Source organism: Dermochelys coriacea, chromosome 1 (genome assembly GCF_009764565.3).
Source record: "Dermochelys coriacea isolate rDerCor1 chromosome 1, rDerCor1.pri.v4, whole genome shotgun sequence".
NCBI classification, from domain to species: domain Eukaryota; kingdom Metazoa; phylum Chordata; order Testudines; family Dermochelyidae; genus Dermochelys; species Dermochelys coriacea.
Genome location: NC_050068.2, coordinates 289,687,546 through 289,701,998, shown reverse-complemented (window position 1 = coordinate 289,701,998; position 14,453 = coordinate 289,687,546). Strand labels below are relative to the sequence as shown.

At 41.3% G+C, this 14,453-nt stretch overlaps 1 protein-coding gene across 16 annotated transcripts in view; it reads right to left on the bottom strand.

The window, feature by feature from the left end:
• GRIP1 (glutamate receptor interacting protein 1) overlaps positions 1–14,453 on the bottom strand; it is a 535,595-nt gene that overhangs the window by 156,506 nt on the left and 364,636 nt on the right. The gene's annotated exons all lie outside the window — the stretch shown is intronic.

Genomic DNA, 14,453 nt, shown 5'->3' with positions numbered 1-14,453 from the left:
GATCTGAGTTACCCAGGAAAGAATTTTCTGTAGTATCTGGCTAGTGAATCTTGCCCATATGCTCAGGGTTTAGCTGATCGCCATATTTGGGGTCGGGAAGGAATTTTCCTCCAGGGCAGATTGGAGAGGCCCTGGAGGTTTTTCACCTTCCTCTGTAGCATGGGGCATGGGTGACTTGAGGGAGGCTTCTCTGCTCCTTGAAGTCTTTAAACCATGATTTAAGTACTTCAATAGCTCAGACATAGGTGAGGTTTTTTTGTAGGAGTGGGTGAGATTCTATGGCCTGCGCTGTGCAGGAGGTCGGACTAGATGATCAGAATGGTCCCTTCTGACCTTACTATCTATGAATCTGATCTCCTTCATCTGACTCCCAGGTGTGCCCTCCATTGCTTCCCACAGCCAACACTTCACTTCCACCACACACCCTTCCCCCTGGGCATCCTTTGTTCCCGAGTTGTGGAGATGCAGCTTAGCTTCCCCGCTGAGAGATGGGGAAGACCATCTCTCTCTGGGTCATTGGATGCTAGGTGTCTGCATCTAGGCATTTGGATTTGCCATTGCCCTCTCAAGAGCTCTACTGATATGGGATCTAAGACTCCAGACAGTTAGGCACCATTCACACCTATGTCTTAGCCAGCCTGGAGAGCACACAATCCCTTTTCATCCACGAGGTAACAATGCAGCATATGGGGAAACTGAGGCACACATAGGCTTCATTAAAATATTACAAAAAATTCCCACTTTGGAATTAAAGGCCTGTAAAAGCTGTGATTAAACACTTGGGATAACTTCTTTGCATCTAAGATGCATGAACCTGTGATTTAAACCAAGTAAATCAATTAGGTTTCTAATTTACAAAGATACTGGGGGCTTAAATCCCTAGCAGATGCCTTTGAAGCAGACGGTCTCATTTAGCATTCAGTCTGCTTTTGGTCTTCCCTGTGAGCTCACCTTTCCCCATCTCCATTTAGAAGACTATGGGTAAAATTGATCAATTGGGCCACAGTTTCTCCACACGTAAATGCAGATATTTTTTATCTCAACAACTAATCTGACCCTCTGAGCCCTGGAAACAGATTATTAGTCAAGTTACCTAGCAGCTTGATATCCTCTTTCTAGAGAGTAAGTCAAACAGCCCAGTTACAGAAAAGGACAGCATCAGAGACAACCTAGTGGCATGAAATACAGGAGCAGAGAAGGCAAAATTTGCTTCTAAATAATGGTAAGATATCTGTAGTGGTGATGCAATTTACAATCAGACATCGCACTATCCTTGAGCTATGTGTGATCTAGATATATCATATCTATTTTAAATGTAAATTTTTATCTGGGAATTGGATGTTTCCTTATTAGAGATTTTTCGTACTGATGTATCTATTTGCTTAAACAGAACTGTTAAAACTTTGTGTGGCCTATTATTGCTAGGGAATGTGATGGATATGAGAGATCTGACAAGCGTGGCATAGAGTTATATTGGCTTTTGTTTGGTAATCACAAACACATTTAATTGTTTGCAAAAAGAAAAGGAGTACTTGTGGCACCTTAGAGACTAACAAATTTATTAGAGCATAAGCTTTCGTGAGTTACAGCTCACTTCATCGGATGCATTTGGTGGAAAAAAAAATTGTTTTTAAAATTTAAAATTTAATTGTTTGCTTACTCATTTGTTTTATGGACAGCCACAATCCGGAAATGCCTGCCATTGGAAAAATGGCAGCTGGAGAAGAGAAGAGAGGAGAATGAAGTTATATATATAGTCACAAGGACAGGACAAGAAGCAATAGGCTTAAATTGCAGCAAGGGCTGTTTAGGTTGGACATCAGGAAAAACTTTCTGTCAGGGTAGTTAAGCACTGGAATAAATTGCCTAGTGAGGTTGTGGAATCTCCGTCATTGGAGATTTTTAAAAGCAGGTTAGACAAACACCTGTCAAGGATGGTCTAGCTCAGGGGGTTCCAATGTTTTTTAATTTCAGAGGTTAACATGTTATAAAAATTCCAGGGCCAAGCAGGTGGGGCTCTGGGCTTCAGCTGCCTGAGAAAGGGGGTTTGGGGCTTCAGCCCTGTGGGTGGGGGGTGGAGATTGGGCTTCTGTCCCACAGGGCAGGGGGTCTCAGGGCTCCAGCCATGGGGAGAGGGGCACTCAGGGTTCAGCCACCAGATGGGGGGGACTTGGAGTTCAGCCCCAGAGGATGCTGGGGAGCTCGGGGCTTCATCCTTGTGGGGCAGGGAGGGGGCTGTGGGGCACCAGGTCTTCTATCCCACAGGACACTGGGGCTCAGGCTCCAGGCTCCCAGCTTTTGCTTTGTGAGGCACCAGAGCTTGGAGCTTCTGCCCCATGGGGCACCAGGGCTCCCAGCTTTAGCCCTGCGGGACAGGGAGTCTTAGGGCTCATGGGCCCCCTTAAATGGCTTACAACACCCCAGTGGGCCATAGACCCCCAGTTGAGAACTCCTGGTCTAGATAATACTTAGTGCTGCCTTGAGGGCAGGGGACTGGACCAGGAGACCCCTTGAGGTCCCTTCCAGTCCTACATGTCTATGAGCAGTTCACATAACAGAAAATGGTGTGTTGGAAATTATTAAAGATTACTTAATTTTTCTACTAAATTTTACCTATTATAGAGAATTTGAGGATGAAATTTTGTATGTAATCCATAGGCTATTATTGATTTATAGGGGGCAATGGAATATTTTTAGATACTCTAAAATAGAAAATTGTCAGTAATAAAGTGACAGCATTAATTCAGAAACAGCACCACCAAATTAAATGTGAGAAATTTAAGGTTTACAAAAAGGAGTCGCTGATGGTGAGCGAGGGCTATATTTTACCATTCAATGTGACCATTAAGTTACTGATTAGTGCACTACCAAAAAAACATTCAGAAAAGATCAAGGCCAAGGCTGGATTAAAGCACTACAAAATAAAATACTGGTTTACATTAAAATGTGCTGAATCACAGAAGTGCTGATGACCTTCTCTGCCAATAAGTATTTCAAATCCAGAAGGATTTCAATTTCTGTTAAAGATGTTTGCCAATAGAAAAAAAATCTATACTTCATAAGTTTCCTCCATACTAGCCCATGCTCTGTATTTAATAATCAATCTCTTTACTTGTTCTCTGGAGTTTAATGTCTGCATAATGAACTAATGGCAAAGAGAAATGAAGACAGATGCATTCATTTGCATGAGCTAATTTATTACATAGCCAATCTTACTGAACACAGCACTGCAGTAAAACATTGAGCCATAAGAATGTACTGAAGGTTGCTTTCTTTTGCAATTTAAAATGCAAATATTTCTCACCAAATCAATCAAGAAACTGAAGTGGTACCATATTAGCACACAACAGAATGAATGTTAGGCTATAAGGCAGTAAAAAGCCTTTAAATTTGAAGGTTTTTTTCATCTACAGTATTCAGTTCTCAAACCAGAATTCCTCGTGAGACGCAAATATAACATGCCTATATCATCCTTGAGCAATATTGTTATTCGAGGTAAAAGTAAAAACATTTCCAGTCAAAGTACAAAATGTGACATGTCCCATGAAAATGGACACACTCTCTCTCTCTCTCACACTCACACACACACACACACCCCATCCTGATGAATCTTAAGCTCTGAAAACTTTAGAAGAGAAGAAATATAGAAAAGACTAATGTCAGTGTGTCTCAATATTAAGAATATTAAAACAACCAGATACAAATTCTGGTTCATGTATGTCCCAAGCATGTGTGTCTTGCTTATCTTATCCATTTCAATGACTCTCTTTTTTCAATATCCGGGTTAATGCAAAGAAAACATTCAATGGGGACAAAAACAGGAAGGAAGAAATAATTGAAAGATTCAAGTGAAATGAAAGAGTAAAAGTTTCAGCTGAATGTTATCTACCAGGTTAAGATGCTGTCTTTAATCTGAAGCAGAGAAATTCTCTTGTGTTTTACATATGATATATACTAGAGATGCAGCATTAAGATATGCGACATATCTATGGTGATGTGGCTCACACATTTCTATGAGAATACATTATTTCTTCTTTTCTAAGAGAAGGATTATGAGAGAACAGGTGATTTCACTTTGAGGTGAAAAGACATCCTTAAACTTAAACAAAGCAAGTGTCTACTTGAGGGCCTGCTTTGTCAGGGTACTTCATTCCATGCAAACTCTGCATCTCACAGGATCCCTCTATCTCCTTCTCCTCCACTTCAGTCTCACTGTTAAAACAGTATACTGCCACAACCATTCAACCTTGTAGGAACAAGACCAGAAGTGGAAGAAGGCAGCTCATGACCTGATTTTCCCTTACTCCCAGCAAAGAATTTGGGATCTGACTCTTGTTTGATGTCAGCTGTGAGACCTAGCATGTCTGTTTATTCTGCCATTGCTTTTACTTTACCCTTTATTATTACTTTTAATTTTTCTAGGGCACCACTGAGCTCCAAAGATCTTTGAGCTTACTCCCTCACATGGAGACTAGCAATGTTGTTGCTAAAATTGACAGAGGCACATCTGCACTGAGATTCACTATTGTCACTCTAGAGTTTGAGTTCCAGAGGTGCTGAGCACCTGCACTTTCCATTGATTCAACTGGAGTTTCAGGTGCTCAGCTCCTCCGTTTCCTTGAATTCTCATATAAGGCAAAGATGGATTGTTAGTATCCTTGTAGTTCCTTCTCCTCCCACTGAAACTTGTAGAGTAAAACAGCATATTATTGCAATGCTCAGATTTTGAAATCACAAAAGGCAATTTTCGCTGTAATTTTTTCCCTCTTGTTTGTCTGTTACATAAAAGTTTAGGTAATGACAACGGGTTGAGCTCATTTGTTTCTATTTTTAACCCAGCTGATACAAGAAATGCAAGTCCCCAGACTTGGCTCTTGATTGAAGGCACATTGGTATAATTTTAGGTCAGTGAGGGTAGGGTCACCAGTCTTTAACTTGCAGGAGGTACTTAAATGTAACTTGTGGTTTCTTTTTTCTAGTTACAAATTTATTCCCATTTAGGGTCAGGACACCAGTATAAGGGATACCATTTGAAAAGCATGGAGATAATTCTTGGCTTTATTTCCATTTTTATGACATCAGCTCTCCTTACCCACTTGATGGGAGAGTATCCCTTTTGTTCGTATCAGTTTTAATGGGCTTTATGGAGCTGAGATTTACCTCACAAAAAGATGATATATTAGAAACTATCTTTATTCCTAAATATGTAATAATCAACTCATTAAAATGGACAGAAAGATTACCTTTGCCTATAGGCTTGATTTAAGATTTCCCTATAATTTATTTCATACCCATAGTAGAGGATCAGGAGAGACTGCTGACTGTGTTTAATATTGACAGAAGATAGCTGTCTAAATTGAAGCAGCACTAGACTACCTCATCTAAAGATTTGTTTTTTCAACAGAACACACTGTAATTCTGACCATTTTAAAATGTATACGTTAGGTCACCCCCACCAGGGATTCTTAGACTAAAAGTAGATAGAAGTGGTGCCCCCTGCTTGTATAAAAGCATCTAATAAAAGTCTTTGTCATGATTTTTGTACAAAATGGTCAGCCATTCTATGAACTTTTCTCCCAAAATAACTATGTATAAACTTCTACGCTGATTCCACCCCCATGAGAAGCTTTTCTGCTTGTAAATAAGCTATCTAAAGGCCAAGTCTGTGCTAGAAAAGAATGTTTGTTGGTACAGACATACTGGCAAACCCTCTCAGTGTGGACATTGCTAGCAAAAAAAGTGCTTTTGCAAATACACCATGTAGTGGTTTGTCAAGTGAAATAAACTATACAGGAAAAAGCATTTTTATTCCAGTATAACTATGCCTTCACTTGGGCTTTTGATGGTATAAAAAATGTAGCAAAAAAAATCCAAATCCAAATATTGGCAAAAGTTTCTAGTATGGACCTGGCTTAAGCATCGTGGAGAACAGTCATACAGCAAGCTCCATTCTGGAACTTGCTCCCTTGTTGGTTTGACAAAGCCTTAGTTAGCTAATCATTAGGCCATGCTTCAAGGTCCATTAGCTTACTGAGGTTTGGCACAAGTTCTTTGGATAAGAGGTATCTTATATCTCAAAGCTAGTGTGGTATATCTCAGCTCCTCCAATTTATGGAGGATGTTGGGAATTAATCCAAGGAACACTTGCCTAATTCTAATTGCTGATAGTTGTTATGAACTTGTGGAATTAATTTTATGTTTATAATGTTTTAAGGGAGTCACAGAGTTGTGCAAAGGATACATGTGTTATAAAACCAGATATAAATTAATAAATGAGAGGTGGTGTCTGAGTCTTTTTAAAATGAAAGTTGATGAACTGCTGTGCTTAAAGGCCATCTGGTTCTCAGGTATTATATTAGCCACTACTATTAAAAATATTAGTAACTAGTGTAGTTAAAATATTGAAATCTGTCTATCAGTCAATAAATGGAATATTGTAGCTTCCTACTCCAGTTTCTATATATGGAAAATGGGGATTTCTATCTCCCAGAAATGTTGTGAGGATCATACTACTTGAAACATGGACTATGAAAAGCACTTTGTACTATCGGTTACAACCATTTCTAGGTTATCTCAGATAATACTTAACTCAAACTTATTTGTTTAATTATTATTATTTTTTGTTGTAGGGGTAGTCTGAGGTTCATGCTTTCTATATGTTCTCCAACTCCATTTGCTTTTTATTATATATTTCCTTTTTGTTAACATATAGAGAGTAATGGACCAGAATGTTAACAGTCTCACTAGATCTTTACACCACATTTATCAGCATGGTATGTGAATGGCTTGTTGGGCCTCTGATTTTGCCAGCACAATTTTGCAATGAGTTTCAAATGCACTGGGAAAATGTTAAGTTCTTACTGACTTTATTAAAGGCCCACCCTTTTGGCCAGAACTCAATCTGAAAGGTTTTAGAAAAATCACACACATTTGCCCACAGGTGCTGGCTTCCTCCTTTCCCTGGGAGTGCTCAACCCCCACTCAGCCTCAGACCCCAGCCCTTCCTCCAAGTCCCCACTCCCACCCCACCTCTTCCTGCCCCGCCCCTTCCCACCCAGTTCCATCCCCTCCCTGCTCCCCCCTGCCAGCGCCTCCTGCATGCTGCGGAACAGCTGATCAGGGTAGATGGGAGGCACTGGGTGGGATGGCGAGAAGTTGATCAGCGGGGCTGCCTGCAGGTGCTGAGTGGGAGGGGGGAGCTGGCTGCTGGTGGGTGCTATGCACCTGCTATTTTTTTCCGTGGGTGCTTCAGCCCTGGAGCACCCACGGAGTCAGTGCCTATGCATTCACCCCACACAAATAAGTTTTGGGGTTTGTTTTTAAAATGTCAGACATATTGCAGCATTAATAGATTTCATGGTAATGATGCAGTCTCACTATGGTCTTGGTCCATCAGCAACATTCCCCTGGGTATTCTAGGAGCTCTATCAATTTTGATCTCTCAGTTTTGCTTACATAAGCAAAACTTCCAGGATCAGTTCTTTACAGAATTTGATAGGATCTGATCACTCATGGCTTTCTGGGAGACCTATAATTCAGCTGTAACATGTGTGTGTTCTTTCTTTTCCAAAACCTTGTTTTTCCTCTATGACAGAGGTTAGCTCATTTTCCATATTATTTATCTGCCAATTGCTCAGAGTCACAATGTCATCTACTGTGGGAGAAAGTTGTACTGTGTGGCAGATTCTTGTCTCATGGTTATCAACTTTCAAGCGAGGCTTCCTACTGCTCCACTGATATAATCAACTAATATTGGAGCTTGGCACCTCTCCCGGCCTTGATCAATACAGTATATACTCTGTCCACTTTAGGGAAGTAAATTCAGGATACTGTTTCAGGCTTATAAATTACAGCATTCCTTTCTTGATTTCAGTATGGTGCCCTTCTCCCCCCAAAGTTGTGTTCACGTTTCTTACACTTCTGGTCAGACTTCCTCTGTAACAGGGACAGTTTAACTTTCTGTACCAGTATTAATTCATGGCTACTGGATACAGCTGTCTTTCATTGGTTCTTCACTGTATGATCACACTAAGTGACATAAACAGCCATGTAGATAAAATGTGAAGAGAAGGTCTGAAGATTGCACAAGGATAATAAACAGTACCCAAAAGAAAAAATGTCTATATTCTACAAACATTGTATTTTACTTCAGAAGTTATCAAAGCCAGCCTCTATTCTAACATAGAGATCTGAACTATACATTCCTTTGTATCAAAATTAGGTGTATTAAAGTCTAGAGACATTACGAAGTGAATGTGGAACTAAAAGTGTACTCCATAAAAAAGAGCCCTTGATTCCTCCAACTAACCCCCTAACTCACTTGTGGCTTTGCCACTCATTGTGGACATCCCAAACTTCTGTCAATAAAACCTATTTCACACTATTATGTATTCCATATATATACTCTCTCTCTCTCTCTCTCACACACACACACACACACACGATCAAGGAAGGCATATGAACTCTAAAAATATAAAAAAGAAAAGGCATCTGATGAAGTGAGCTGTAGCTCACGAAAGCTTATGTTCTAATAAATTTGTTAGTCTCTAAGGTGCCACAAGTACTCCTTTTCTTTTTGCGGATACAGACTAACACGGCTGCTACTCTGAAACCTGTCTAAAAATATAGTTACTGTCTTTGATTCCACCAAAAGTAAAAGGAAGTAGCAGATTCTCTTTTGGAAAAAACTGGCTAACTTTGCCTCTCCAACATGAAATACATATTAGGTCACTTTTTCTTCATATTGGAAAGGCTGATGCATAATAAATTATTGAACAAACAGTAAATATACTTTGGTATACAGATCTGCTCAGCAGAGTGAATGTACTATTCATTCCCTTGCTATTATCAGGCCCCATATAATCTTTTTATAGAAACTGAACTGGAGATTTTTATAAATGTTCCATTAATGTCTTTAAAAAAGTTTGTAGAGGATGCCTTAGAGGAACAACTTAATTACCTAAAACTCCACAATGCAAAAAAAGAGAAAAACTGCCAACTGAAGGAAGACTCAAACAGGCACGCGATTAACAAAATCCAAAAGTCTCCAGGAGACCACCAGATTACTCCAATCTTGAACAAATAAAGCAGAACCTCTGCTGGCTGTTATTACCATTTATACATTTCTACCTATCATATTAGGGAGACAGAATTTCAGAATTTCTAACAACAGACTCACTTTCTCTGACAAATTCAGGAGGATTTTCTCTTTTGAAAACGTCCAGGAAAAGTCTATTATTTGTATTTCTAAAGGCAGCCGTCACATTAGTATATAAACAAATATATTCATTAAGATTGACACGGACTTGTTTCCCTCCCTAAGTTTGGCAGCTGGCCATGCCTCCAGCTAGGAGCTGAGCGAGGGGAATGTCACCGCTTCTGGGGAGCCCCACAGTTAAGTGCCACCCAGAGATTGCCTCACCCTGTCCTGTGCCCCAACTCCCTGCCCCCTCCTATACCCAAACTCTGCTGCTGGGGGTGGGGGAGCCTGGTAGGGAACCTGCCAACCCCGACAACCCCCTCCCTAGCACCAGCAGGGGTCCTGGGCTGCCACCTGCCTCCCTGAGCACCTGGTCCACCCTCCCCCAACACCCACAGTGTCCCCGGGAAGCTCCCCCAAGTTTTAGTTGTGGGTATTTTTAGTAAAGGTCATGGACAGGTCACGGGCCATGAATTTTTGTTTACAGCCCATGACTTTTACTAAAAATACCCATGACTAAAATGTAGTCTTAATAATAATCTTGTTTATGTAACAATCGAGGGGTTTCTTTTTTCATTTTCTATAACAGATAAATTGCTTTTGTGGCTTTTTGTGCAATGATACCAACACAATAAATTTTAGGGGAAAATCATGTTTTATTTCACGTTAAATTCTTGAAAGAAAACTGATGAGTTTTCAGTGTTGTAGGTAGCTCTGCAGCTGTTTCAAAAACTAGTTCAAAAGCCTCCAGTCAAACTACTGACATACATAGTGAGTAGAGAAGCCAACAAACATGACAATTTCAGTATCTCATCAAAAATGACAATCAGAATATGTCTTTGCAAATATAATGAGAACAGCAGGTATAGAGACACTTACTAGAAACTTGCATAATCACAGGTTTCAGAGTAGCAGCCGTGTTAGTCTGTATTCGCAAAAAGAAAAGGAGTACTTGTGGCACCTTAGAGACTAACAAATTTATTAGAGCATAAGCTTTCGTGAGCTACAGCTCACTTCATGCATCCGATGAAGTGAGCTGTAGCTCACGAAAGCTTATGCTCTAATAAATTTGTTAGTCTCTAAGGTGCCACAAGTACTCCTTTTCTACTTACTAGAAAGTCAGCTGCATTTCACAGATCAAAAAATCTGTTTCTCGTAGGAAATTACTTAAAACACGCAATATCACTGATTGCTTAGGTGAACACTAATGGATCTCTAAGTGCTAAAAATTTCTTCAGTTGTTGGCAAGTGTGAGAATTTTAAGCTGATAAAATGCAGTGTAGAAGGAAAGAGAAAAATATGCTTGTCTGCTCTCAAGAAAAGGTCAGAGACATCTGTAATCTGACCAAGGTGGTGCCATTTGACTTCCTAGTGTCATACGTACCACCATAAATCATTTCCCACATGTGACGCTTCCAGGGATGCCCAAGGTTGAGAGGCACCTCGCTATCACCTGCCCTTAGCATGAGGAAACCTTGTCCATGCCTGCCGTGGATCAGCTCCCTGACTCCGCTGGCCACAGGCAACACAAACATTCCCATCTAGGTCTGCGGAGACCCTGTTCTCTCTCTCTCTCCGGCAATGGTATGGAATTACATTTTCGAGGGGGGTGGGGCGCAGTATTGGGCAATGTCCAAATCTTGAAGGGATCTCTAGTGGAAGCACGTCAATTCTTCACCTAGTTGGCTGGGACTGGCAACCTATGGCACATTTGCATGCAGACTGCTAGTCCAATCAGGGGCACATTTTGGGGTGCACTTCGGTTTATTTTTCCTCTGTTTTCTGTCATGACATGTACAGGTAAAGTCTGTAAAAACCCAAAATCCTGATCATCCAAATGAGCAGTGTGTCCCCCATGCTCACATGGGAAAACAGGATTTTTGGTTCCGAGGGTGGACAGAGAAAAGTCAGTAGCTTCAGGAGACGGAAGCCTCCTTATTTCTGCTTGAGTTGGGGGAGCTGCAAGGAAGTGGAGGGCAGTGGGGGAGGCCCAGGGGAGCAAAGGATGGCTGCCCCCCAGAACCCCTGGCTCCCCCTGCCTTTGCTCTACCCCAACTCCCAGCTAGGGACACTGCTGTAAGGATGGCCCTCCCACCTGGCTCTGACCAAGGATAATACTGTTACTCAGCTCCAGCTCCATCCCAGGCTGCAGGTAGCTCCGGCTCCTGCGCTCCCCTGACTGGTCCCGGCTGCAGCATCCCTGTGCTCTGCTCTGCCTCTGAGCACAACCCCCTTCCCTGCCCTGGCTGGCATTTGCCAGCTTGGAGGATGTTCTACACCTGGGGAGGAAAGGGCTGGAGCCACTGGGAGCTTGGGGTAAGCTGGAGCTGGGTATCAGAACTGTTCTTACATCAGATCCCCCAGCAGGAAGCAGGGCAAAACAGCTGAAGCCTAATGGGACAAACAGAACACCACTTGTGGCCAGGATCTGGCCCACAGGCTGCTAATTGAAGAACACTGCTCTACAGGTTAGCAATAGGCACCTCCGACCATCTCCTTGGAATGTCCAGCTCTTCTTCCACTGGACACTTGTAGTATTCACAGATTCACTGCCTCCAAAGAAACAGTGCACCCCAGTTTACCAGTTACACCTCAGATCACCACTCCACTTAACACAGATAATTTAGATATGTTTATAGTGAAATCAAGTAAAAATTCATTTAACAGAGTACATAAATTCAGCAAGTAGTAGTATTGGAAACAAATGATTACATATAAAATAAACCCATAACATGTATTCTAGAACCTAGTCTTACTTAAATTAGATACTTTCATGTTTTATAGAGCAATGTTCACTCAAAGTCCTTTCATCAGTTTACAGCCAGGGTTGGTGTGACCCTACATTTGTAAGACAAACTGTCTTTTAGCTTGTCTCCTGAGTGAAGAATACTGTACGTTTCCTTGCATTACTTGATATACAAATCTAATCCATTGATCTTAGTTATAAACAAGACACCATCCTGCTGATTGTCTTTTCCTGTAATTTTTCTCTCTTGTAGATTTCACAATCTTATCTTTGGTACCTGGCTTGGTACACCAACAGGCATCCATTTTAAGACATACAATACACAACACACACATGACCAAACAGAGAAGTGTCTTATCTCCTGTCTGAAAGGAACACATCCGAGGTACGATCATCTTCTATACTCTAAGAACTCCCATACCTAAAGAACACAATTTTCAGTATAGATATACAACTCCTTAAATATTATCTGTATTACATTTTGCAGTGATTATGATGACCAGTGTTCTACTGGCTTTTGGTAGGGACCTTACATGCCACCCTTTAGTGAACTATTACGTATATTCCTGATCCAGAGGATTCCTGTAAGACTATGAACCCCCTGTGCCATCTGCCAGTTGGCACCAAGAGGTGATTGGGTCACACCAAGTTCTTGTATGCTCTAAATTTTTCCTTCCCCGATAAGGCCTATGGAACAGGTAAATTCTGATATTATGACTTGTTTCTGAAGGAAGAACTTTCTATCAATCTGCATGAGCATGAATAGCCAATGAAGAATATCTCATACTTTTATAAAGAATAAAATATTAGCTAGGCTAATATTGTATCAGTGAATGTGGCTTGTCGAACACACCAGATACCTGAACGCTTGTAAAGTCTGAAATAATCAGAAACCAAAAGTAAAGCAGGCTTGTTTTGATAAATATTAAAAGGATGTGCTGGTACCTTTAGCAAGTTTTAAAAAAGCTGCTACTGCACAACCTATCTGAAGAAAATCCAAACTTCGTCCATTGTGGCAATTGCCAGGAGCACAACAGGGTCATCTCATTTACATAAAATGAATCAGATTGTACTTGCTCTCATCTTCTGCACACTTGTTCCTCCTTCTGCTCTACGAAGGTAACTCCTGATCTCACCATGGGTGCAGGCGGCCTTGTATTCAGTGCCATTCTGGCACAGAAAGGCAGTTGGGAGCAAGATTTGACAAGGCCTAACACCCCCTACATATCATGGAGCCAGGCTCTGCAGGAACACAGGATTTTTTTGGGAAGTAGGACAGTAGTGAGTTAAGGAGGACAGCATGGAACTGCTGCTGAGTAGATCAGGCAATGCAGAAGCTACTGCAGTTACATTACTGCTCTGTAGCCTAAAGCAAAGGAGATTTCTCCTGCCCAGGAAAGGTCCCCACTGTGCAGCCCAATTACTTGGGCTGAGTGCTGTGTACAGGATTTCACTCAGAGGAGAGAAAGCAATATGGTTATAATTCCCATCTCTAAGTCAGTAAAGCCGCAAATAATTACAATACCTGCCAAAAATTACAGTTTGCAAAAAGTTCTCCCCAATATTTTGGTGAACATTTCAAGCACTGAAACTTCAAATTACGAACAATCTGCCATGCTAAACACATTTGGCTTAATAGGTTTTCAAAGAAATACAATGCTTATTTTACAATGATTATTTTACTCCTCTGTGCTACTCAAACAGATAAGGAGACGTCCATTATTATTCAGGAAAGCACTTCAGAACTTGCTTGAGTCCATCCCTTTCCAGGTTTCAGAGTAGCAGCCGTGTTAGTCTGTATTCGCAAAAAGAAAAGGAGTACTTGTGGCACCTTAGAGACTAACAAATTTATTAGAGCATAAGCTTTGGTGAGCTACAGCTCACTTCATCAAATACTCACCAGCAACCACACACCACACAACAGAACCACTAACCCAGGAACCTATCCTTGCAACAAAGACCGTTGCCAACTCTGTCCACATATCTATTCAGGGGATACCATCATAGGGCCTAATCACATCAGCCATACTATCAGAGGCTCGTTCACCTGCGCATCTACCAATGTGATATATGCCATCATGTGCCAGCAATGCCCCTCTGCCATGTACATTGGCCAAACTGGACAGTCTCTACGTAAAAGAATGAATGGACACAAATCAGACGTCAAGAATTATAACATTCAAAAACCAGTTGGAGAACACTTCAATCTCTCTGGTCACTCGATCACAGACCTAAGAGTGGCTATCCTTCAACAAAAAAGCTTCAAAAACAGACTCCAAGGAGAGACTGCTGAATTGGAATTAATTTGCAAACTGGATACAATTAACTTAGGCTTGAATAGAGACTGGGAATGGATGAGTCATTACACAAAGTAAAACTATTTCCCCCTCCCACCCAACCCCCCACTGTTCCTCTGATATTCTTGTTAACTGCTGGAATTAGCCTACCTTGCTTGTCACCATGAAAGGTTTTCCTCCTTTCCCCCCCCCTGCTGCTGGTGATGGCTTA